At 41.4% G+C, this 25,268-nt stretch overlaps 1 protein-coding gene across 4 annotated transcripts in view; it reads left to right on the forward strand.

Annotated features, from left to right (window-relative positions):
* HIPK3 (homeodomain interacting protein kinase 3) overlaps positions 1-25,268 on the forward strand; it is a 162,009-nt gene that overhangs the window by 16,430 nt on the left and 120,311 nt on the right. The window contains exons 1-2 of one of the 4 annotated variants that reach the window (XM_045014291.1): positions 5,945-6,042; positions 6,730-6,799. The exons of 1 other annotated variant lie outside the window; for it this stretch is intronic. The gene's annotated coding sequence lies outside the window, so the exon portion shown is untranslated. Of the gene's footprint in view, positions 1-4,578; positions 4,684-5,927; positions 6,043-6,729; positions 6,800-25,268 lie in introns of those variants that run through there. 2 more of the 4 variants (XM_045014292.1, XM_045014290.1) reach the window with 2 other exon arrangements.

The following is a 25,268-nucleotide window of genomic DNA, read 5'->3' on the forward strand; positions in this document are numbered from 1 at the left end:
CCTGCCCCCTTGGTTCACTCTACTTCCCTGTAAACCAACCACCCTCCCCTGCCCCCTTTGATCTCTGCTTGCAGAGGCAATAAAGTCAGTGTTGTTTCAAATTCATGCATTCTTTATTAATTCGTCACACAAATGGGGTGATAACTGCCAAGGTAGCCCGGGAGGGGTGGGAGAGGAGGGAAGCACAGGGCTGGGGTAGGTTGTAGGGGCACCCCCTAGAAAGGCATGCAGCTCATCATAGAAGCGGCATGTCTGGGGCTCTGACCCGGAGCAGCCGTTTGCCTCTCTGGTTCTTTGGTAGGCTTCATGCGGCACTGCTGCAGGTCTGTGTTATAACCTCTGTCCTTCATGCCCTTGGAGATTTTTCAAATATTCTGGCATTTTGTCTTTTGGAACAGAGTTCGGATAGCACGGATTCGTCTCCCCATACAGCGATCAGATGCAGTACCTCTCGGTCGGTCCATGCTGGAGCTCTTTTGTGATTCTGGGACTCCATGGTCACCTATGCTGATGAGCTCTGCATGGTCATCTGTACTGATCAGCTCGCTACACTGGCCAAACAGGAAATGAAATTCAAAAGTTTGCGGGGCTTTTCCTGTCTACCTGGCCAGTGCATCTGAGTTGAGAGTGCTGTCCAGAGCGGTCACAATGGAGCACTCTGGGATAGCTCCCGGAGGCCAATACAGTCAAATTGCATCCACACTACCCCAAATTCGACCCACCAGGGTCGATTTCAGCACTAATCCCCTCGTCGGAGAGGAGTACAGAAATCGATTTCAAGAGCCCTTTAAGTCAACAACAATGGCTTCGTTGTGTGGACGGGTGCAGGGTTAAATCGATCTAACGTGCTAAATTTGACCTAAACTCGTAGTGTAGACCAGGGCATAGTGTCATGCACCCACGTGACATCTTTTGCAAGGTTTCATCTCTGTTGTCTATAAACTTAGCTTCAAACAGATTGTGTGCCAAGAAAACACAGCATGGACACAGTAGTAATGATCCCCTCCAGACTGAAGGGTTCTCTAAAGTGGTAGATGAACAACGAATATGTGTGTGTGTGTGTGTGTGAATCCCCTTCATTCCTCCCTCCCACACTACAACGAGTGTGTGTGTGTGTGTGTGTGTGTGAGAGAGAGAATCCCCTTCATTCCTCCCTCCCACACTACGACGAGTGTGTGTGTGTGCGTGTGAGAGAGAGAGAGAATCCCCTTCATTCCTCCCTCCCACACTAAAGAGAATGCTGAACACAGATGAATTCCTACTTTTTACGGTGCCCATCTGGATACAGCAAAAGCATATGGACTTCTCAGGAGGCTAGAATATATATAAACCTAGTAGAAGCAAGAACTGTCCAGGAAGCTTGCAAAGCTTTTTTACCAGTTATATGATCCCATCATATTCTAGTGATGCTGGATAACAGGACTACAGTGTTCTACATCAAGCAGCAGGAAGGGGCAAGATCTCTACATAGAAGCAGTAAGTCTGTGAACCTGGGGCATTCAACATGAGACTACCCTATCAGCAGTTCACTTCTGGGAAAAAACAGTTCTCAGCAGACAGCCTCATTGGACATTTATTGACCGACCATGAGTAGATGTTACACAATTTAGTTGAAAGCCCTGTATTAGGCCCTCTTTGCATCCCAAGCGATCAGGAAATGCAAAATGTACTGCTCCAGAGGGACCGTGGGTCAGGGCTTTAGGGGCATTGCCCTGCTAATCTCATGGATACCTTTCCACTCATTGCACTCTTTTCTCAAGTCCTGTAGAAGAACCACAGGATACAGCAATAAACATTCTCGTGACTCCCATTTTCTTCACCTGTCAACCTGTCCATCTGTCAGCATCCAATTCTTTCCAGAGTCCTTGACCCAGGACATGGCAAGGTCCAACATGCCCCCCACTCTCCATTTCATAGCTGGTATTTGGATGGACATCAAACCTAGAACAGAGGTGTTCAGAAGACAAGTCATCCTCACCATAGCAGGAAAGAATCCACCAGAAAATGCTATATAGCAAAGTGGAAGAGATTCTCCATTTGGGCTCAGCATCATTACATGTCCCCAGAGAAAGTGGGGATTTCTGCTATCTTGGATTATCTCCTCACCCTCAAGTCTGCTGGCCTTTCCTTTAGCTTGCTGCAAGTTCAGATGGCAGCAGTCAGTGTCTGACACCCTTCAATTAACAACCAGACTATCTTCACCCACATGGTGATGGTATGTTTTCTCAAAGGTGTAATTAGAACCTTACCGCCAATAACCAAACCAACTCCAACCTGGGATCTTATCTTGGTATTCTTAACATTAACTAGACCACTGTTTGAACCATTAGGAATGTGTTTGTCTCATTTATTGATGACAATCACCAATTTTAGTTGCCGTCACTTCTGCCAGAAGCATAGAAAAACTTGGACCGCTGATAGGTGACCCATTGTATACAGTATTCCATAAGGAGAAGGTCTCATAGCAATTGGACCCTGTAACAGGGTATACTGTTAAGAGTGAAAGGGTCAGAAGACCCTGTTCCAGGGAGTTTGAATGAACAAGGTCCCAGGAAATGCCCTGATAGTGGAAGAGAGGAAGGGATCGGATGGGGAAAAACACCAAGGCATTGTTCCTTTAAAGGCTCAGGATCAGGAGCCATGTAGCATAGGATGGGGCAGGGCCTCCCCTGTCTTCCAGCTGATCAGGAGGCGCTCTCTGGAGGAAGGCAGTATATAGACTGCCTTTTTGCTCAGAACAGGGGATACACTGGTAAGAGTAGGAAGTTAGAGGCTAGAAGGCTAAACTCCAGGGAGACATAGCTATGAAACATGACCCTGTGAAGAGTAGGCTGATAGAAGAGCTCAGTATGGATGGCAGAACCTCTAGAAATCAGTATGAACCTTTGGATTGCAGTGATGGACTTAATTGGTGGGACTGTTTGAAATGGTTTGTGGGCACTAAACCAGCCCCAAGTGAAGGGCAACGGGACTTCTAAAAAGACTGTGGAGAGTCTCTAAAGGTATGTCTACAGTGCAATTAAACACCGGCAGCTGGGGCATACCAGCTGACTTGGGCTTGTGAGGCTGTTTAACTGCAGTGTAGTCATGTGGATTTGGGCTGGATCCCAAGCTCTGGGGCCCTCCTCCTCTTAGGCCTGGTCTACACTAAGAAGGGGGGTCGAACTAGGGTACGCAAATTCAGCTACGTGAATAGCGTAGCTGAATTCGAAGTATCCTAGTTCGACCTACTCACCCGTCCAGACGTGGCGGGGTCGAACTCCGCGGCTCCCCCGTCGACTCCGCCACCGCCGTTTGCAGTGGTGGAGTACCGGAGTCGACCGCAGCACTTCCGGAGTTCGAACTATCGCGTCTAGATCAGACGCGATAGTTCGAACTCCTAGAAGTCGAACTCACCGCGTCGACCCGGAAGGTAAGTGTAAACCTACCCACAGGGTCCCAGAGTCCAGGCTCCAGCCTGAGCCTGAATGTCTATGCTGCAGTTAAACAGCCCCATAGCCTGAGTCTGAGTCAGCTGGCACGGATTTTTAATTGCAGTATAGGGGCGCTCAAGAAAAAGAGAGCGAACAGAAGGAGGTAGCTGCATAGGGAACTCTGGCCATGAGGGACTGCTCAGGAAGCAGGGGCCCTGTTAGTTTTTGATGAATAACTCCTAAAATAATTTAATGTAAATCAGAGAAGACAACTACCTCCAACCTCTCCTCCCCACAAAAAAAAAAGTCTCATACCAGTGTTGAGGATAAGAGACTCCATTCCTTGCTGTGCATCAGCCTTTTACTAGCAAACAACAAAATCTATCTGGAAGTCACATGGACTATTTGTTTCCCTAGTGGAATGAATGAGAGGTCAAACAATCTCCTTTCTAAGTGGATTTCAGGTTACATCCTGCTCTGATATCAATTGACACATCTTCTTCCTGCACAGGGGGTGAGAATCCAGTCTACCAGACCACAAGCACCTTCAGTAGCATTGCTTCAAGAAGCATCACTCCTTGATATAAGCCAAGTGGCTACATGGCGTTCCATTCAGACCTTCATGAGACACTATGTTATAGTACAAGCCTCCACAGTGGACATCCTTTGTGCTTGTCAGTCACCCATAGTGGAATGAACATAGGCACTGCACTAAAAAAAGAAAAAGAAGTTCCTTACCTTATAGTAACTGAAGTAGTTTGAGGTGTGTGGTCCCTATCTGTATTCTGCTACCTCTCCTCCTTCCCCTCTGCCTTGGTCCGTGGTGGTGAAGGAATTTGAGAAGGGGTCTGTCCATGCTGCCCCTTATACTCTTGGTTTGCAATATGAGAAGGGTGTAGGTGCAGATTAATAGACACTGCTAGTAAGAATCTTCCAGTCTCAGGTGCCTAGAGCACGTGCACATCCACATCCACCAGTAGAATACAGACAGCGACGGCACATCTCAGAGAACTCTAGATGCTCCAATGTAAGTAACTTCTCTTTCTCTGGCCATCAGGGATCTGTTTAACCAGGAAGAGATGGAATAGTGCAGCCAGAAGGTTCCAAGGCAGTTGGTGATTGGCAGTGGACCCTCCTGGCTGCTGAGAGCTGCTTTCTATGGGAAGTCTCTGACAGAACATTAATGCTTGAAGCTTATAAAGCAGCAGTGCTGGTTTAAACAAATCAGGGACACCCTTCTGTTAATTGCATCTTCTTCCTGTCTGAGCTTGTAAGTTGCAAGAATCCATCTCTTGTCCTTACCACCATCTGCAGGGCCATTCCTGTTAGGTGTCCTGCCACGGTCTGTGTGTATGGACTAGACATTAAGTAATTCTACTGATGTTTCCTGCTTTAACCAAAATGTATCATTTTGATGTAAATGAAGTTACAACAAAAAACTCCCCCCCAAGCCAAAAATTAGTTGATTCCTTGCCCCAGCTCTATTTCTGTGAGCTAGAAGAGTGGGAATGGGAAAGGTGCCAGAGTTAGGACTGTGGTAAAGGGGAAGGTACCCAGATTTGTCAGGGGCTTCTTAAAGAGTTCACAGGCAGCACAAATCTGTCCTCCTCCACCCCACAGCAGGCTGGACATGAACAGTAGATATCAGACTGGCATTTCAGCCTGTCCTGTGTGACCTACTTCAAAGAGCACTGGACTGGAACCAGGAGACTTGTGTGCTAATCCCGGCTCCACCACTGACCTGACACACAAGTTCAGGAAAGTCATTGCACTTTCCCGTGCCTCAGTTTCCTCATCTGTAAAATGGAGCCAATGATGTTTACTCCCCTTTGTGAAGGGGTTTACTAGCTCCAGCTAGAAAGTGCGCTAGATTAGAAGATGTAGGCGTTACTGCGTCGGGGGAGGGCCCTGGCTGAACCAGGGAGTTTGACTTTGCGCTTCCCCTGCAGGCAAGGGGCTCACCCGCGGCTGCAGAGGGAGCAAGGGGCTCTCGAAGAGGGGAAAAGGGAACGATTCAACCGTCTCCTAGGGGCGGGAGCAAGGGCCTCTTCCCTGGGCTCCAGCGAGGAGCGTGGCAGAGGGGCTGGCGCGGAAGAAGGGAACTGGGGCAGCAGGCGGCGAGGCTGATCCCCCGGCGGGACTGAGCGGGGGTCAGGGCCGGGGCTCTGGGCAGCAGCTCCGATTGCGGCGGCGGCAGGCAGGGCCCGGGCGGGGGCGCTGCCGCTGCGGCGGAGGCCTAGCGCTCGCCCAGTCTCCGCTAGGGAGGGCCCCATAGCTGGGAACCGAGCCATGTCCAAGCGGGACTGAGGTGCAGCGAGTCCCGCGGGCCCCTCCGCGTGCACCATGGGCCCCAGCGCCTAGGCCGCCGGCGGAGAGAGGAGCGGCCGGGGGAGAGCCGGGTCCCTCCCCGGGAAGATGAGGCGGAGGCCTGGGGAACTGAGCAGGCTGAGCTGGGGCTCCTTCCTCTCAGCCGCCAGGACAAGATGGCAGCGTCCGAGGCGCCGGCGGCAGCCGCAGGAGCAGCAGCCGCAAAGAGCTAAGCCCGGCCTGGGAGGCGCCTCCCCGTGACTCTCCCGGACATGCCCAGGGCGGCGGCAGCTCGGACACTCGCGCTGCCCAACCTGTGAAGGTGAGGGGGCGGCCCTGCCTGCCGAAGGGGGGGGGGAAAAGACCCGGCTCCTGTTCTCTGCCTGGGGCCGGGGTCGGGCACCCCCCATGCCCCGCTGGGGGTGGGGCTGTGGGAGCTGAGAGTCCGGGCGGGAGAGGACGCGGGTCCGTCTCTGGGGAGTGGTAGCAGCTCGGAGCCCGCTGCTCCCGAAGGCGCCTCCTGCCAGGGACCAGGCGAGTCAGGGCGTGGGGAGGGGGGCGACGACGCTGGCGCTAACAAACTTTGAGCCATGGGCTGAGCCGCCCCTACCCTTCTAGCTTCTTCCCCAGGCCGTGGGGCGGGGGCAGGCGGTGCCCCACCTCGCACACGCACTGCGCAGTTCCCCTTCCAGCTCCCCGGGCACTGAAGTTTGCCCAGGGAGGTGACGCTCCCGCGAAAAAATCTAGTGGTAAACAAGCAGTCTGGTCCCACACCGAGTCTCCCTTCTGTTTTCCCGTTGTTCCAATTTTATCATCCCTTCCCTCTCTCTTACGCCCAAAAGCTTCCCTTTCCTTTATTCCTTTCCCTGGCTTTGCCCCATTCTCCAGTGCATTCTGCAATTTCCCTTTGGATGGGTTTGTTTGACGTGTGTAAAACTAACCGGAGGATCTGTGTGTGATGGTTGTTGTGATCGAAGAAATGTGATACCCTCCGTTTGCAACTTGTCAGGCCAGCAGGAAGGCGTGGCTGCCGAGCTTCTCTTGTTACAGCGATTATTGCTTCCCTTTGGGACACAGAGGTAATTTGCAAATGTAGTTTGGGAAGGAGTATGTCTATTTCCATTTCAGAGGGGGAAAAGAATAGCTTAAAATGGTATGTGGGACTGATGACAATTCAGTGGAGCTCCTTTGGAACTTACGTTGCTGCGATTTCTTCCCCCTTATTCTCCCCCCACCATGATTTAGTAATAAGTGTTAGTTTAGTCCTTGTATGGTGTTCTCAAACTCTGTGAAATGCTGCTGCTGTTCCCAGGTGACGGTATATTTATTCTGTTTATTATGAAGAGCTTGTTTCGAAAATGCTTATTTGTTGTTGTGTTGGCTCTTTAACAGTTTTGTTTTTAAATATCTATTCTTTGGCTGTTTTAAATCAGTCGAAATAGGAGCTTGACAAAAATTAGATAGGATATGCTGCTGCTTTGTACAGAGTGTGGCCAAAACTAACAATTCGCAGCGTTTCAGATGCTTTTTATTTTATGTTGACCTATCACAAAGGCACTTATTTTGAAAGGATTTTAAAGTACTGGTAAGCTAATGTCTTCTTGTATGTATAATTTGACTATTAAAAAACAACAACCAGTGTCTTGTTTGAACAAAACTTTGAGCAGACTCCACAGTTATAAAAAGTAACTCTTCCCCCCACCCCGGAGTCATTTCTGTATCCCAGCACCATTTTGGTTTTAGGTGCTGAGTGTTTTATCATACTTGTACCATATAAAATCAGCTACTGCATATGGATTAGTTAACTTTGTAAGATAAATATTGATAACTCCTTTTATATCAAGCCCTAAATGAGCTAGAAATCCTATAGGTAGTATTTTAAAATGATTTTTGTAGAGGTTCTTTTGATATTAGATGCTAAATATCTAATTTGTAAAATGAGAAAGCCAGAAACTAATGTATACTGCTTCCATCCTATGGTCAGCAGGTTATTCTTAGAACGTTTTGATTTAGCTAAGACTTCTGAATTTACTTAACAGATCTTAAATGTTTTTTAAATACCATTTTAAAAATGTGTTTTTGCTTTGATCACTAGCTTTAAATGCAGGCCAAGTACGTTGTTAGTGTGGGGGTAACATGTTAAAGCTGCAGGTCACTAGTAACAAGACTTAGAGTTAAATATAGTTTTGTATTTTCTCAATATTACTTTCACATACCATTACACCAGTTGCACAAAGTGTCTGTTCAAACAGAGCAGCTGATTTGAGAGCAAAATAAAAATATTGGCTAGTCTCCAGAGGTTTGGTTTATAGAGAGAGACCTTTGGCAAATTAATATTGTTACAGGAGGAACTATGTTTGAAATACACACTGTAACTAAAAACTGTCTTAACTTTAACAAGCGTGTCAGCCAGCAGAGTAATTAAGCAGCTGAAAAATAGGTCAGGACTGTATTATGAAGTGGCACGATGAGGTTGCAAATAGAGTACAGCAATATGTAAATTTTTTTGTAGGTGACTTAAATGAAGAAAATTGATATGATATTGATGACTGTATTATCTCAGCATATATGAAACATGCCAGTGAGTATATTGTAAACCAGATTTATCTAATCATGTAGAAGAATTTGCTAGACTAGTTATGCTTGTTTACTACGCTAAATGTTGGAGACTTCAATTGTAATGCTATTTTGCTTTCCATCCATGGCATGGTGTTATGTTGGTAAATTATTTCTTCATAGATTTATTTGAGTAGAAGTTATGACTGGTGCTTTTGTGGTATTAATATGATTCTGTGTATTTGCAAACATTTTAGAATTAGATAGACTCCATCAACTTGAAATCTGGTTAGTTTAAAAAAAAATAAGGTGGTTTAAGGAGCTACATCTGCCTTGAGCCCCTCTGCCAACTTCTGTGGTTTCTTATATTTGGATGTCACCTTCTGTCATCTTTGTTTTGTGAGAGACCCCCACACACAAACAGGGAAAACAAAGTGATATCAAATATACAAAGTAAAGAAATTGAGGGGGAGAAATCATAGTTATAACAGTATTAGAGAAAAAATTTAGACAAGTGTGTTTGTTTTGTTTTACTAGACTGCTTTAAAGGAACAACATGTGATGACTTAGAGGTGTGATTAGTGTGTGGACTTGATACCGCTCTCATTAAAGTCTATAGGAGTTTTACCAGTTAGGCCAATGCTGAGTGGTTCTGAAAATCCCACCCTAGATGTATGGCTGAGGGGTGAAAACATTATCTAAAGTTGTATCTGAACTTAGGACCTGATTCTTCAAGCTCATGTTCATAGGGGTCCACCTGCATGTATGAGCTTGTGGGTTTGGTGCCTTAATATGTTAGTGTAGAGAATAAAAATCAAAATACAATTTTCTCTTTTCATGCTACCACTATACTGATAAATTATAAGGTGTTCTTATTTATTCTGACAGACTTCTGAAGTTTTTTTTTTTTTAAATTACAAGTTTTCCCTCACTTGTAGAGTTCTCAGTTGATGAGTCTTTTTGCCAGGGACAATGATGTGATTACACTTGGCTGGGCATATTTTTTCTGAACTTCAGAAGTAATGTTAAATGCAGATGGAAAAACTTCAGTTTCAGAAATCTGGTACTATTTAACTTTCAGCTAATATATTGATTAATAACTGTAACTATTGGTGGTTGTGTGTGTACACGCTCCATCAGGCATGGAGGGTATGCAGTTTGGATGAAAAATACTACCAAACACAAAATAAAGTTAAATTGTATAAATTTAGAAGTCCTCTACATTATAATCTGCACTGTTTTGTCAAACAGTCTACAAGTTACAGGGTGAGTGTGTGTGTGTGTGTGTGTGTGTGTGTGTGTGTGTGAGAGAGAGCGAGAGAGTGAGTTTATCAACCTTATTTTTCCTGATTTGTGTTTATACTACTACAGTAAATGTAGTAAAGGTAGGTAGAATAGTCTAATGAGCAAACATGAAAAAATGAAACATGGCAATGACTATTAATCTTCTTTAATGATGTACTTCATGTTGGGATTAATAAAATTGCACCCATATCTCAGTGTAAGAGAGTTTCCAGTCATCTGTAGCTTTGCAAACCCCCTTAAGATGAATTCACTGAGGAGCTCTTGTTGTGACTGCTGCACAGTTACAAGAGAATTTAAGATTATTGCCCTAAAGTTAATTTATTGAAGAATGCGTTCTGATATGTACTATTTCTTCAACTTGGATTATGGTGGTCATTTAGATGGGTAATGTGGTCTGCAGAAGGTCAGGCTACTAATTTCTGACTGTTCTAAATATTAACTCTACTGCTATTTTAAAAATGTGGAAACAGCTGTAGATTGCACTTCGTGCTACAGTATTTTTAAAAATATTTTTATGTAGACGCAAATGCACTTGTTTCCAAAACAAATTTAAGTTTTTACTTCTAAAAAACTTTTGTATTGAAAACTAGGAAGATGCAATTAGTTAAGGGAGCCTTCACTAACACCTAAAGGATTTATGTTACTTGAGGGATGAGTGGGGGGAACACCATTTCTACATTGATGAAGCATAAAAGCTATTCTAAATTAGGAAGGATTACAGGCCACGTTTTATTCCAGTATGTGAACTTTTGGGCAAGAAGTAGTACAAGGTGAACTGGAAAGAAAAGAAAATAGGAAGTGTGTGTTCAGTGGCTGAAATGAGCTGATTGCACGAGACCAAAGTTCAAGAAAACAAGTTGTGAAATATTGTAGGAAAGAATTTTGGGCAGTTTTAGAGAGAAGATGAGTAGGCCACATATACCTGCTAACGAGTCAAAACAGTTTTTAACAGTTTAGTATTCCATTATATATTACAGGACTTCAACTTGCATATCTGTATTTTCAAGCTTTTTCTTGCCATTTCTGCAGCTAGCACAACTTGTTAGCAATGCCCTCCATATTTTTTCCCACAGGAAGATAATGCAATTTGAATGTTTTTTTGTTGATAATTTATCAGCTTTAGCACGTCTTAAACTGCTTTCCCTGTAGCATAAGAGAAGGTAGACAAAAGCAGACCTGAACTAGAGCATGTGGTTTGAAAAATCCTACTGCTCATTTGTCTATAGACAAATCTTAATTTAAAACCTGTTTTTTGTCTTAGTCTTTATTACATTGATGCTGTACTTTCCTTTTGGGGCATTAACTTTTCAGAAGCAAATAAGAAAAATATAAAGATGGCATTCAAAGTGAATGTTCTCATATTCCTGGCTAGTCTCCTAATTATCTTTTATGTTATATTGTATGGGTGCAGTTTGTTTATTTTTTAAAAGCTTAGTCTGATCCACCAGGTGTTCATTTGAAAAAGCTTTTATTTCTACATATACTTTAAGCTTGTTCTTTTAAAAGCGTTCTTCTAACAAGGCTATTGTACAATTTATTGAGAAAATACAGTCAAATTGAATGGGGATTTGCTTTTTGACATCTTGCAGAAATTTCTCAAGATGTGATCTCTCAGCTTGAGGTTGAGGGCAGGTAGGGAACATTTATAGTTTTGTTTTATACTATTCTGAAGGGTCATAGTAATCTGAAGTAATTCATCTTTCTGTATAAAGCCAATCATGTTAAACCCTATCCTGGGAATAGGAGGGCCTGTTCTACATTAGGAAATTAGGTCAGTATAACTATTGCTCAAGGTTGTGAAAAATCCACACCCCTGAGCGATGAAGTTAAACCCTCCAACCCTGGTGTAGGCACTTAGATCTATGGGAGAATTCTCTTGTAGAACTAACTGGCTATCACATCTCAGGAAGGTGGAGTACCTATGCTGACTGAGGAACCTCTCCCATTGATGTAGGTAGTGCCTTCACTGAAGCGCTACAGTGACGTAGCTGCAGTGTTTTAAGTGTAGACAAACCCAAAAAATAACGTTTTGTGAACTGTCATGACTTGTGTGCTGCACTCTCTAGTTCTAAAAGTTAATTTCTAATTTACTATTTTGCGTTAAAAGTGGAAGAGAAAATAATTATTTTTTAAAAACAAAACCTTAAATCAGTCAGCAATTTTATTATGAAATATTTCTGGCTATTTAAGGCTTTTAGATTAAACATTTGACCTGACTTCTACACTGCTGAAAACTTATGTGGAACATTCTCTAACTTCTTAATTAGAACTACATATTTCGAGTACACCCATAATCGTGTGTGAATATAAACCCTCTCTATTTCAGAGATTATTTAAAATGACTTACTGTTATGTGATCTACTAAAATATAGTTGTGATAGGGTTGCCAGGGTGCAGTCTGAATGGTGGGACCATGGAAACCTCTATCCCATCCCATCAACCTGGGGTATCCCTTCTGTGGTGCTGTTGGCAAGCTATAAACCTCTGACAGATACTGTACTTACACAGACATCTACAGGCAGGGACACCTCCAATTGAGTTACAGGAATGCTTCTCCCAGCCAATCATGAACCAGCAATAGAGAGGCTCCAGCCATGTCCCCCCAGCTTCCCAGCCTTGCACCCCAGAGCTGTACCATTTTGCCCTGGTCAGAAGCCTGATCAATGTAAGTTCATTACCTAGTCTGTCCCTCCCTCAATGTGGAGAGGACACATACTAGCCTTTGTAAACTGAGCTGAGATTTCCCAATTAATTCAACCAAAGCACACTGTTTGAGGTAAAATATAAAACAGATTTATTGACTACAGAAAGATATATTTTAAGTGATTATAAGAAGCAAGTGTAGAGATCAAAGATGGTTACCTAAGAAATAAAATAAAATGTCAGTCTAAGTTCTATAAATTAAACAGGATTTGAATCAAGCAGTGGCTTACCCTTCAGTACACAGGCTGAGACTTTCCTCCAGCCTGGGGCCACCTTCCCCCAGTTTAAAGTCTTTGTTCTCCAGATATGCTTCTAGGTGTTGAGTTGTTGGGGAGTGAGGCCAAGTCATGATGTCACTTCCTCTCTTTATAGTTTCTTCTAGCTTGCTGGAAAGATCTATGCTTGTGATGTGGGGGGATCCACCCCCATTGGTTAAGCATTCTCCATTGTCTACATGCTCTCTCTGAGAAGTCTTCTGGGATGGTTGTTGGGAAAGTGGATTCCCTTTACTGGAGCATCAGCCTGTCTGGCTATTCCATTGTTGTACCTGAAAGGCTGGTTGTGGGTTTTCCCAACCTCACAACATATTTCAGTAACACACACAGCAAAACTTCATAACTTTGCATACAATGATAGCACATACAAACCAATGGAATATTCATGTTCAACAGATCAAGACTTTAAAAATGATACCTCACAAGGCATACTTTATACATGACATATCATAATTATATGACAGTGGTGAATATGGAGGTTACAGGGTGCTGCTTTGAGGCACAGAGTGCCACAGTAGTGTAGTGTGTTCCTTTTCTGGCATGACTGAATGTTTGTGAGTTTGTGTATATGTGTGTGTATATATATATATCTCAGACATTCTCGCATGGGCTTATCTGATGCTTCATAGCCAATTTCAGGATTTTTGGGGTGGCATAGAAATGATTCTTTAGGGCTCTGCAAAACTGGGCAATGTATGGCTACAGAATCCACAGGCATCAAAAATAAACTCTGTGTATGTATGTCTGGTGAGACTGAATAACCAGGGATTGTTAGGAAAAATTACCATGACATACTTCCAAACTTAGTGAACATTTTCCATATTTAAGGCTATTTTAGAAAATAAAAGGGTTAGAAAAATAGCCTTATAAAAATAAGGCTATGATTAGTATTGTTGTTAAAATTTGCTCTACAATGGGGGGACTCACTTTGGCTCTCAAACCCCCCAATTCCATGGTGTCCAAAAATATTTGGGCATAATAAGGTGCTGTGTAAGTTGTAGCTGGGGCTAAACAAAACAGCTATGTTAATTTTGGCTTCCTTCAAAACACAGCAATAAAATAGTTGCTGGTAAAATGGATTAGAACAAAATTAGTAGGGGAAAATATTATTTTTTAGTTTCTAAGGAGATAGTGTAATCATATCTGTAAAAATATGAATGCCCATTTAAAAAGTAAAGGAATGAGGTAGAATGGTTCAGAAATGGTAAATTTCTCTGCAATGGGTAACCTATAGAATACTCGTTGCGAAAATTGGATATATTGCTAAACTCTTCCCCAGGAAACAATTCTTAATTTAAAATGTAATCTTTTTAAACTGAGCACATCTCAGTCTCTCATCTATTTAGTGATACCAAAATAAATCAATAGTTTTGGAAAAGAATATCTTCATTGTGTGGTGTCACAGCTTTCAAACAATTAATGATTTCCCGTTTAGTACCTCTTAAATTACTTTTAATTTAATGCGTGGTTTAACTTAATTTTCTATTTTGATTTCTTTCTTTTCCATACACTGTAGACTACTTGCTAGAGAATAGAAAAGATACATGTTTCCATAAATATAACTTACTGGGTACACACATAGAAGCAGTAACTAGTTATCCAAAATATATAGTAGAAATGTTATTGTCATGGAACTAAATATTTTCTGAAATGTTCATGGTTTTGAGGCAAACAAAGTATGGAATTTGGTGTTTTACAGACCTTGACTTGTGTCGTCACAAGGGTTTTTATTTTGGTGGCAATGTTGTAAAGAACATGAACTGTAAAATGGGTGATGATTTCATTTGTACAGTGCCCATTATGAAAGATGATAAAGAAACTCTTGCAATTAATGTCTAGGTTCCAGTATTGAAAAAACTTGACATAGAACAAAGAATAGATAAACTAAAGTTATAAAACGTTTATAGTGATAAATAACCATGCTTCACATGTGGTGGAATCTTTTTATTGCAGAGAGGTTTTCTTTTTATATTGGAATCAGAGAAATCACTAAGGCCTTGTTGATCCTACAAACTCATGCACATAGAACTCGTTAGGCCTACACAGAGCTCTATTGAAGCCAGTGATGCTCTGCAGGGGAACAGGAATCTGTACATATATAGGAACTTACTCATTTTAAGCCATGATCCTGTATGTTGTCATATAAAATGCAACTGTTGCAGTGAAATTTGACTCAACAAATGCAAATAAAAATAAGAATAAATTGTAGTTATTGGGAAAGTAATACATATCAACATTTTAAATCCAAAATGAAATAAAAAAAAATCCCCGTTGTAGGACCACAATAACCATTAACTATAAGAAATCAATGAAAATAGACTGGATAGAGTTTATTATAAAGTTATAACCTAAAATTGCAAAACAATTAAACTGTCGTTAAATGTAAGCAGAAATTTACGAACACCTTTATCAGTATCCTACATAGTCTGTACTGTATAGATTTTTAATCTTGGTTTTTGATTAGAATTTAAATGTACCCAACACCTATTATTTTAAGGATTGAGCCTGCTAGCCTACTCAAAAACGTGTGCAATTTCCCTCTCCCTTCATGCTATGCATGTTTAACTTCTATTCAGTCTTCTCCATCTTTACTCCTGGGGGAATTTTGCACTAAAAAAAAAAAACTTCTGCGCACAGTATTTTAAAACTCTGCAAATTTTATTTGTCAAAATAACACTACATAATCACGCCAATTTCAGTTATTTTGGTAATTTATTTCAAAATACCTGTCAGCAAGTATATCTGTAACAATACAGACACACACAAAAATTCCTCCAGGAGTAGAGAGTTAAAGAAACCCTTATGACAACCCAGTTCCTGTTTCTCTGCCCCCACCCCTCCTGCAGAGCCCAGCTGGGGGGCCAGATACCCACAATTCCTCCCCCCCAGAGCCCAGCGATGGGGCCCCCTCTTGCCTAGATACCCACACCCTCTTTCCTCAGAACCCAGCTGCAGAGCCCCACCATCAGCCCAGACACCTGCCCCCCTACCTCTCAGCCCAGGGATCCAGAGGGAGAAACAGCCTGATGCTTCGTCCCAGGCTTGTGTGGAGTTTCCTGTGTGCTGCTGTCTCCTTCCCTCAGGGGGTGCAGGGAACTGCAGCTGCTGGGAACCCTCCAGCTCCTCCTCCCCCACCCCCGGCAGTGTCTTCTAGGTGCAAGCTGGGCTCTGCCAGGTCCAGCAGCCCTAGTGGTGGCCAGCAGCACTGCAGCCCATTTCTGTCGGGGTGGGGGGGGGAAGGAAATTCTGCATGCACAACATTAATTTCTGGAAGACTTTGCATTGCGCAGTGATGCAGAATTCCCCCTGGAGTACACCCTCTAAACACACCCTTCAGAAATCTCTTTGCAGGGCTTCCTTTTTCCCGAGCTGAGAAGTTACTACTGCTTCTCTCCATAGCTTGGACAGGTTTTCCTGCCTGTCAGCTTCTCTCTTCAATCACTCTGCTCCCTGTCTCCCTTTTTTCCTGTGAAAGAGTCAGTAGCTCTTCAGACCACTTGCTAGTCCACATTTTCTATTTGTTTTGGTTGAGATTTTTCCAAGCCTCGTTTCTGACCATGTAAGCTATTTTCTTATGATGAAATTCACCCATATAGGAGGGGGTCCACACAAGGTTCTCTCCAGTCATTTGAGAATTTATTTTCGTAGATCTGCTGTTTGAGGTTAATGAAGGATAAATTAATTTTTAAAAAAGAGATCAGACTGATAGGTCTGCGTGTAGATGCTCAAGCTAGTTTAGATCTACTATTTGTGTTGAGGATAGCCTATGCTGATTCAGAGCTGGTGGCAGATATTTCATTTTTCTCCCTGTGCATACTAGTTTATTGCTTGCAAGCAAAGGTGGAAAAAATACGTTTGTTCATCCCATTTGTGTTTATCACTAAAATCGTATTGGAATCACAAAGTTTAGCTTTTGATGTGTGTACGCTATGAATATAATGATTATGCCTTTGTGCCTTCTTTAATATTACTGTTGGTATAAATGACTTTCAGAATAATTTAGGATACCACTAAGTCATGTGAAAATTCCTTTTTATATTTTATTAGTCTAACACTCGTTATATTTAAAAAAAAATGGAGTTCTGACCAATTTCATTTGAATTTATATTGCCAGTAAATGTTTAATCTTTTTCCTGTGAACTGAAAATCACATGATAGGAATGGCTCTCATCATTCTCTTCACCTATTTGTTTTGAATTCTAATTCTGTAGATAAATACTATACTTACCTGACCAATGGGGAAACTGAGGTTGCGTCTTGTCTATTTCCCTATTACAAGTCTGTTGCAAAGTTGGGAACAGAGCCCAGAATTCCTTATTCTCATTCTGTGCCTTCTCCTGATTACTTATCAGTTTTTGCCTACCAAATATTAACATTTAATATTGAGATAAGTGCAATATATCATCTGTGCAGTCCTACTCTTGAGATTGAAATGATGTTGGTCCCTAAGAGATTAGTATTGGATAGCTGTGCAAACCAATACCCCTCCCCCCTCCAACTCGTGGTTGCATGCCACCTCCTCTCATTCTTAGCTTGCCCTACTTATAATCTTCCAGTCAGTTATTTCAATGAATGAGCTTTCTGTAGGAGCTTTATCTCTTCTCCTGCTGTTCTGGCTCTTTTACCTGCTCAGTGCTTATCCTGCATTGAGTATCCTTTTATGTCTCTCCCTGCATTCCAGTCAGGTAGGAGTGTATGTGCTAAAGTATTTCCTGACCCTGGAGCTTTTTCAGGCTCTTCAGTACCACCAAAGGCTTGTCTACACTATGCAGCTTTTGGCAACAAGGCTGTGTTGACCTAAAAGTCAGCAAGTGTGAATGCTTTTTTGCGGTATTTTTTCGGCACTTTTGCCAACAAAATACTTCCAGCCCCGCGAGTGGCATAAGCTTTGTTGGCAGGAGAGTGCTTCTGCCGACAAAGCTGTGGTCACACTGTTGCTTGCGTCAGCAAAACTTTTGTCTTTTGCGGGCGGGTAGGGGTTTAAGTACCCGCAAAAGACAAACATTTTGGCGACAACTGTGCTTTGTAGACATACCCTAAGATGCCGGCCTCCATGGACTTGGGAGGAAACTGGACTCTATAGCCTTTGATTTGACTCCAGATATTTATTTGCCCTTGTGTCAGAAGCTCAAAGTGCCTCTATGGAGTTAGAGAAATGATAGGGTTTGATAAATGACAGCACAAAGGCAGATCTCCCTGGGATGGGATCTGTTGTGTCCCTTTACCCTTCCACCAATGGAAATGGAGGGTATAATATGGTCTGTTTGTTTTACAGTCTCAGTATTCTTCCATCCATCTCTTTCTTTCATGAGTGTGGGAATTCACCTTCATATACCTCTTCTTTCAGTTTGGGGAAGAAGCTGCATAATTTTATTAGAGTAAAAACTTAAGAGAATTTAAAGTACGATAGAAGTATAAGTGAATATAATCCCCTCTATTCATTTGCATGACTACTGTTATCTTGAATAGCCAGCAGGCTTGCATGCAGAGGAGGATGTATACAGAAGCCCGGTATTTCTTCAACTTAAATATACTTTATATCAGTGGGTCTCAAACTTTAGCAACCCGAGGACACCCATTTTGATTTAAAATTTTTCACAGGCCCCCAAATCCCCTGCTCAGCCCCAGGCCCTTCCCCCACTCCACCCATTCCCCCAAGGCCCCACCCTGCCCCTCCTCTTCCCTGCTTCTTTCTGCCCCCTCCTCTGAGCGCACCCCCTCCCTGCTCCTCCCCTCACTCCCAGTGCCTCCCACACGCTGCTGAACAGCTGTTCCATGGCGTGCAGAAGGCACTGGGAGGGGGAGTTGATGATCAGCGGGGCTGACGGCCCCAGACATGACTTGCGAAGTCCCAGAGTAGTTTGCGGACCCCAGTTTGAGAAACTCTGCTTTATATAACATTGTGACCAATACCACTCCAACTCAATGTCTTGCTTGGTCTTTTGGCTTCCCCCTTGTGTTACCATCTGGCTGTAGCAGGTGAACATGTCTGTAAGATGACACATCTGTTCATGCCCCTTGACCAAGAATCAGAGGATGGTATAGTTTCCGGAAAGTGTTTACTCTTCGGTACTTCTCCTTGCAGGTTACAAGGTTCTCTTCTTTTTGGGGACCTCTGCATGAAATTACCCATACAACAGTAATCTTAAAAGTAAGATTGATTAAAAACAGGAAATAACTATTTACTTACTATCTGGGTTTGCATCTTCCACAAGCTAAACTTAACTAAGGCATTTTAAGGTAGTTACAGAGAGAAAAGAAAAGTGTGGAACTCCTTACCTGAGGAGGTTGTGAAGGCTAGGACTATAACAGCGTTTAAAAGAAACTGGATAAATTCATGGTGGTTAAGTCCATAAATGGCTGTTAGCCAGGATGGGTAAGGAATGGTGTCCCTAGCCTCTGTTTGTCAGAGGATGGAGATGGATGGCAGGAGAGAGATCACTTGATCATTGCCTGTTAGGTTCACTCCCTCTGGGGGACCTGGCGTTGGCCACTGTCGGTAGACAGATACTGGGCTAGCTGGACCTTTGGTCTGACCCGGTACGGCCGTTCTTATGTTCTTATGAATAACGTACATCTCTTGAAAGCAATCTGCTCTCTGATCCCCCTTTTGGTCAGGTTGTCATGATTGCTTGATGTCCAGAGACAAATTTCTCATGCTGTGTCCAGAGATCTTTTAGGATTTGTCACATTTTGTTTTTGTATCAATTTAATTCTGTCAGTTTAGAAACAGATCAAGTTAAATCAGTGCTATCCTTTAGTGTAGAGAGTTATACCAGTATGTAGGGGGGCTCATGTCGTTATGGCTTATTTTCATAAACTTGTGAAATAGGCAATACTTCTATCAGCATCTTTCTACTAGTATAACTGTGTTTATGCTAGGGATCACACTGATTTAACTATTTGGAAACCACTCATAATAAAAGGTAGAACTGAATTATGCCTTTGGAAAATTTGAAGTGCCTTTAAGATGGGGGATAACATACTAGGTTGGTGTCTTGTACAGTGTGTTTTAAAATATAATGTAACAGTAAGCTGTCAGTAATGGTAATTGGAACCTTGTATTTGTTAGCAAATGTAGTATCTGGGGAAATCTGTTTAGGTAATGTACAGCAAAATGGTTTTAACAATTATGATTTAGAATTAGATGCTCACTAGTAAAAAATGGTCTGAAAGACGTTAGAAAACAAGTTTTTGTTAAAGTATAACTACTGTTTTAGCTTTGTAGCATGTGGTTAAGCTTTGCATATTATTATGGTTTCTGCCACAGCAACAGTAACTTGTACCTGATTATTACTGTAACTGTATATTAAGTAACTGTTTATACTTTAGTTAAAGCAGTTCTAAAATAGTGTGAACAGTTTCTTGAATATAAGTGCATAATTTTCAGCAATATAAGTTTTCTTTTTTTCTGGGATGGGGAAATCAAATGTCATTAAGAAGTTAATAATTAGTGTTGTAAAACTTGGAACAGTCCATGCTTTTCAAGGTTGTCACAAAGACTGCCAAGTTTGCCGTGCTTACAAACTTTCTAAGCCTTTTGGAAGACTGCAAAAATAATTGTAATAAACTTTGGGATCCTCTGAGCTTCCCTACAACAACTAGTACAGAAGCTAATAATATAATGTATTCCATTTCATAGTGTAAAAAGTTCGAGAGTTGCATGTAAAGTTCTACAGAAACTTCAAACTTGGTGTGAGGTTGTGAGAACTGTGTACTATTCTACCTCCTGTTTCTCTCTTTTTGTTAATTTGTAAACCTAGAGAGAATTCCTCTTGTGCTCCTGAACAGAACATATGTGAACATGTGACTCTCCCAGTTGATTTGTTCCAAAACAGTCTATATGTTCAGTGTATGGTCAAAACTCATTGACTTCCTGTGGTTTAACTATTTGTTTAGTAGAATGACCAGTCCAACTGTTTCCTCTAGGTTTGGCTGCTCAGCCGTCACCTCTCTGCTTTATACCCAAAATTCTTCTGTCAGGGAGACCCAGTTCTGAAGCCTGCTTTCTTTTGTTTTATTTCCTTCAGTTAGAGGCCCTCCCTCCAGACTTATTGTTTCTGGCAGGTGTTGTGGGACAGGGTAAATGTTAGCTCCTGTTTCCAGGAGAGATCATTAACTCTTTTCTGCCTCGCTCCAGTGTGGACTTGTCCTATCCTATTACATTTGAACCTGAAGATGAACTGTGGAGATTAATTCAGTTTGTGCATGCCAATGCCACAAGAGATGATCTGTGTGCTGGAATATAGGTATGATTCTCTTCCTTTAGCAGGGGAGGAAGACTATACAAACGTGAAAGAGCAGAGGTGAATGAGGCATACAGACAGAAGGAAGAGTAATAAAAACAGCAGGGAAGGGGCAAACAGACTGAGAAGAGAAGCAGTTCTGTTGTCTTAGTGACAGTTAATGAGAACTGTTGGGTTTGAGAGTGATGTGGAAGAAACAAAATCAGCTTCTCTAGTAACCCAAAACTTTGGATAGCTGATGAGGGTATCTGAGCAAGGAAAGGGGTTCCAAAAAAGGGTGGATGCTAGTTTAAATAACTGTGAGGGAAGAGACACACGTGCAAAGGCTCAGTGAAACTCGTCTAAAAAGTGGATAAAAATGGACTAACTCCTTGTAGGAGGAAGTGTATTCTAGTGTTTAGAGAAGAAACAAAGAAGTCATTGCTCCTGTTAGTAGTCTCAGCAAGAAGGTCCACACGAATGAGAATCTGAGTCCTGCAACAGGCTGATGTGGGCACTGTATGCAATTCTACTAACAAAAGTTCTTTCCCTTACCCTATCTTGTCCACAGGTGCATAGGTATGGCCTTTTTGGTCAGCATCTGAACCAAATTCTTTTATACCATACTCTACTGACTGTCTAGGTTATGGTTCAAGATTTCAAGTAGTGCTACTGTTTTCAAAGCAGTTTTCTCCCACCTTGTGTTTTGGCTGACATTAGTTTTCCTTGATAAAATAGATTTGAATGACAAAGGCTGTGGTTGAGTTATTGCTGGGTGCTTAATGGCTCCCATGTTAGACTAGAGTTTCTCAGTGTGGATTGATTTAAATCGCCAAGTGGAAAGCCTCGATTTAAATAATCAATTTTAATCAACTTTTCCATTTGTACTTCACTTCTTTTTTTAAAGAGAGGTGTATTCTCAATGGTTGAGATAACCATTAAAACATACTGATTTACAACTAAACAGAGCCTTTACATTAGAGATCGTACATCTTTTTGTTACCTAGGAGGGTACTGTATCGCTATATACATTTATTTAAGCAATTATATAGTTTAGTATTTTCAGATACATATTAATTGTACATTTTTAGTATGTTAGAAAATGGTGAATGATATATTTCTTATTTATACTGTTGTGCCATATTTATAAAGGTTGATCTCCAAATTTAGATGTTTTTCCCCTGATTTTTTTCTATCTATAGAAAAGCAGCCTTTAACGCTAATGTTTTTGATAGAGGCTAATGAATTCAGCATATTTATTTTTTTCCTTAAATGTTGTAAGAGATTTTAATAAGTTTAGGCCTTAATATATATTATATTAAATTCAGATTCCACTTTAAAGAAATTTATTTTTAAAAAGAAAAACATAATTTAACAATTAAAAATCCAATTTTTATTCACCCTGCTGTTGCTGCATTATCACTCTCTAATCTGCTCCTTTGTGGAGCAGTTTGGGGATCCTTGGATATGATTGGTTAGTTTGTGTTTGTACAGTGTTTTGAAAATGGAAGGCACTATGTAAGTACTAAGTTTTAAAATGAAATAATTACTTTGATATGTTTGTAAGGAAGGTGCCGAAAAATGTTATGATGGAAGCTAGTAATGAAAACTAAAATCTGTTCTATACTGACCCCATAAAGGTGACTTGCAGAAGAAACACAGGTTTATGCCGCGCGCATGCGTGTGTGTGTGTATATATATATATATATATAATTTGCTTTCTGATGTATAAAGAAGGCCTAACATTTTTAAAACCTTTTTTCCCCCCCTCCCCCCGCCTGACTTTTATCCTAGGGACAGGACTTAACATTCTTGAGGATTTTCAGGTTAAAAAAAACTTACAACGTTCAGACTTTCTTTATATATCACAAAGAAAGGGGGAGAAAGAGTAGAACAAACAATTTTTCTCTTTCCTTCACAGAGCACCTTTCAATTTCTAGTTTACAAGCATGCCTGAATAGTTGCATTTATGAAAAATCTCAATTCTTTCTATAATGCTCTTCTATTTTTTATTTAACAGATTATGGTATTTAATATTTTTTTTAATTATGAAGATAAATTTTCTCCACTTTATAATTAATTTATCTCATGGTCATGCTACCTATTTAAGTCAGCCTGTATTGTATAAAATATTTGTGGAAATATTAGTTGTATTTATAACACTGTTTTCTGACTGATATTTTGTACTGATTGCATTACACATTCCAGCAGCTATAACAAAAAATCCAGTATCTTCTTTACTGTTCAAACTTTTAAATATTTTTCTAAGTTATATGAATCTATTTAACAGTGAGCCATGCTGATATGTTTAGTCAGTATGTTCTCTAGATTCAGTTACAGTACAGCTGGAAAGTTAAACAGACTTTTGCATGCATATGAGGGTGACAACTAAACCTAATGAAAAGTCAATTAGTAAATTTTATACTGAGATTTTTAAAATATGCACACTTGCATACAGGGAATACTGAGGATTTTAGTAACTATTAATGGATTGATGAAAAGAGTCTACAAAGGCCACCACTCAAGCCCTACTCACAGGAACGGCCATACTGGGTCAGACCAAAAGTCCATCTAGTCCAGTATCCTGTCTTCCAAGAGTTGGCCAATGCCAGGTGCCCTAGAGGGAATGAACAGGTAATCATCAAGTGATCCATTCCCTGTCACTCATTCGTAGCTTCTGGCAAACAGACAAGGGACACCATCGCTCCTGCAAACATTTTTGCCTGTGTTTGGACTAGGGCCAAAGCTATATTTAAAGTTTTATGGTTTAGCATAATTTCACCAGTAAATCTATTTTCTGGAACAGTTCCTCTACTTTTATTATTTAAACAATTTTGGAACATGTTGTAGCATCTGCAAAACCCTACAGCAACCCTGAGTTGCTACTAAAATCCAGTACACTGTTACGTGGACTGCTGAAAAAGACACTTATCTCAACAGCTTTGGAGTTGATATAGGCTGAAAAGAACAGAGCTTCACATGAAGAATAACGTAGAGCACATATAGCCAACTTTTGCTGAAGTAGTGTCTTCTTTGGATGCAGATTTGAAACACAGGTTTGACTAATTACAATAGAAACTTGCAAAAGAAAATACAGGGATCTTCAGTGCTTTTACCATGCAGGGTAGTAATGTTGTCATTTTTTAATTCCCTGTCTGCTTACTATTTTATCACAGTTGTCCTCCGAATGGGTGGATGGATTAATGTATTTGCAAAAGGAAAGTCATCCTATTTATAATTTTGAGTTCTCAGAATTAAAACCTCCAGCAATCCCTTGCATTGGGTGACTTAATCTGCTACTCTTTCATGTTAATCAAGAAAAGATGCTACGAGTGAAGGATACCATCTCTGTGCATTTGGGAGGAGGGTTTACAATGGTGCCTTCACAGTAGTACTTTCGTAACAAAAATCAAAACCAAACTCGAGTAAAAAAGTTGATGTTATTAGCCTCAAATGGCTGGAGCATGGCCGCTCCTAGCAATCTGGGAGTCTGGCCACAGATGATCACTTAGACCCATGGCATTGCCGTCGGGAATCCCTCTTCCTACTGGCATGTCTTTTTGGTAGATAGAGCATTAGAGGCATGGTGTTTGAGGAGATGTATGAAGTCATTTTAGTGTCTCAAAAGGAGACCCTCAGACTTAGTTTGGGTGGGAGAAGCTTGTGTTTTGGTGCAAAAAAGTTTGTGTGGATTTTTTTTAGATATATCATGCACAGAAACTGCTTAACCACCACCTTTACTCTTCTAAGATAAACACAACATTTTCTTAATGGACAGTTAGCTATTTGTCTCTCATGAATGCACCAAAAGTATATCAGATTATCTGCAATCCCTTATAACATGTTTTGTGTACGGCTTGATGCATTAAACGTTTTTTTTTTTAAAAATCCCCACGCACATCATACGACACAAAGTATTGAAAATGCTATTTGAGCAGTTTGAGAGATCAAGTTTTGTACATCTCGATTTTTTTTTTCTTGAGGCACTGTTTTGAGTCCACAGAGTGGTGAACTTCAGGCTGTAATGACTGGTCCACCTTGCACTATTGTCTACAAGGTTAAGATGATGCTAGACATGTTTTGAAGGGCTGGATTCTCCAACTGAGCTGTTTAACACTAGACTGAAAGGGAAGTAGAAAGAGTGAGTTTGTGTCTCCTTGATACTCCTGGGTTGGTTTCCTGTTGCAGTTTATAGCAGCTCATGTTGCTCAGAATTGTGCTGGGTGCCAGTAGACCATAGGAACCAGTGTGACTGTAGAGATTTGACAAGTTTTTGGGGTTCCCTAGGAACATTCCCTGTGTTGGGATGCAGTATGTGTGTAGCTATGGCAGCTATAGACTATTCAAAGATTCCACTATGTTAGGGGAATCCTCCACTGGCTGGATCTTTGCCCTAATATACCAGAAAATGTTGGCTTTCATTTTTTCCAAAGTTGGCAATAAACTTGCATCGTAGTAAGCTAATTGCCATGCCTACCAGCATG

Source organism: Mauremys mutica, chromosome 4 (genome assembly GCF_020497125.1).
Source record: "Mauremys mutica isolate MM-2020 ecotype Southern chromosome 4, ASM2049712v1, whole genome shotgun sequence".
In the NCBI taxonomy this organism is placed as follows: Eukaryota; Metazoa; Chordata; order Testudines; family Geoemydidae; genus Mauremys; species Mauremys mutica.